The sequence below is a fragment of the Echinops telfairi genome, unplaced genomic scaffold, assembly GCF_000313985.2.
Source record: "Echinops telfairi isolate 266 unplaced genomic scaffold, ASM31398v2 ScPeMD7_7469;HRSCAF=8507_1, whole genome shotgun sequence".
Taxonomy (NCBI): Eukaryota; Metazoa; Chordata; class Mammalia; order Afrosoricida; family Tenrecidae; genus Echinops; species Echinops telfairi.
Window position 1 is genome coordinate 126,358,515 of NW_022111373.1, and position 1,819 is coordinate 126,360,333.

The following is a 1,819-nucleotide window of genomic DNA, read 5'->3' on the forward strand; positions in this document are numbered from 1 at the left end:
GCCATTGATTTTAGATCACTTGTTGTTTCCTTGTCCCTGGGGTTGTTAACACCCACTTCCATTCCCTTGTCTCCCCCTCTCCCATCTACCTCCTGGAACTGTCAGTCCTGTTGTTTTCTCTCCAGATTGTTTATCCCACCTATCTTATCTAAATAGACCTGCAGAGATAATAATATCCATAAAAACATGACAGAGCAAAACAAAGCTACAAAAGAAAACAAACCAACAATGAAAACAATAAACCAATGACAAAAAGAAAAAAGAAAATCCTGTAAACAGTTCAAGATCTGTTTGTTGACATTGACATTGAGGATTGTTTTCCTGTTGAGTCTCTTGGGGTGCCATGCCCTGACCCCACAGTCTATTTTTGGTATTCTCGGAGGATTTCATTGCTCTGTTCCCCTTGCTGTTCTGTGGCACACCCTTAGTGTTTTGCCTCAGTGTGGTGGGATCGGATCAGGCACAATTCTCACACTGTGTCTCCAGTGTTGTCTCCCATAGTGCTATGAGTCAGTGAGGGACTTCACGTCTCGTAGTAGGGCCAACCCTATGGTCCTCTCTGTGGTTTGGGTGCTCTCAGCAGCAATATTGTCCTCAGAACTTAGTGGGCCAGGATGTGTTCCACTCTTTCTTCCTCTCCCTCACTTTCTCCTGTGTGTTCTGTTCAGACATGTCCCTCACCCTGAGCTGTAGCTTCAGTGCTGTCCTCTGATGGAATTCTTCTGAGGGAAGGAAAGGCTGTCCATGTAGTTGGGATTGGGGCCAGCCCCTCAGACCTCTCTATTGGTTCCCTGCTTCCTGCCAGTATGTTGCATTCACATCTTGGAGCACCAGGTTAAAATCTGGTTCCTTTTTACAAGTACTGAAATGGAAGAAGGTGCACCTGACCCAAACCATAGTATTTTCAATCAGCTTACATACTTATTAAAGTTGGACATTGAATAAGAAAGACCCATGAAAAATCAATGCATTTAACTTATGGTATTGGTGAAAGAGACAGAAATTATCATCGACTGCCAAAAGGACCTTGGAAGACATAAGGTCAGAGTCCTTAGGGACTAGGGTCCGAGGACTTTGCTTCATGAACGTTGTTCATGATTTTCAGGGAAGATCAGTTCCTGGAGAAGACAAGTCGTGAGGCAGTGCAGAGAGTAAGTCCCAGTATGAGATGGATTGACAAAGTATTATTTTTGTTTCCTCTTGATTGATTGATATGTTCCCTAATAAACACATATGTTTGACAATTATCTGTGAATTCTCTGTGATTCTTGGAGAAAAGTAGCCAGTATTAAGCGGTGAGTGATGTACGATTGGTTTGCCTTTTGACAAAAAGTTTAGTGATGATAGAATGCCTGAATTCCCTCATTGAGATCAATCCACCTTGGACAAAGGATGGTGATTCTCCTACCTACAGTAAGGTTAGAGGAGATTGACATTTTCTTTTTGTAATATGCAATTCCTGATATTTTTAAGGTTATCACCTTTAGCTTTACATGATATGCAATTAGAGTCACACCAATAAAACGTTCAGATATACATTTGTAATTCATGCCATATAAAGAGCAAGATAGGAGTCTTGATGTTTCAAAATCATTAAGTGTTCTTACCAGATGGGGTTCTGATTGTTCTGACCCAAGTTGGCCTGGAGGATGGACCTGGAAGCCGGCTTCTAGAAGGACATAGCCTGAAACCACATGGGGCCGTCTTATACTGCACACATGGGGTTACCGAGAGTGCGAATGACCAGACGGCAAGGAACAACAACATGGTAGAACTGAACCTAAAGTGATTTAAAATCCCCAAATAATAATTATTTGAC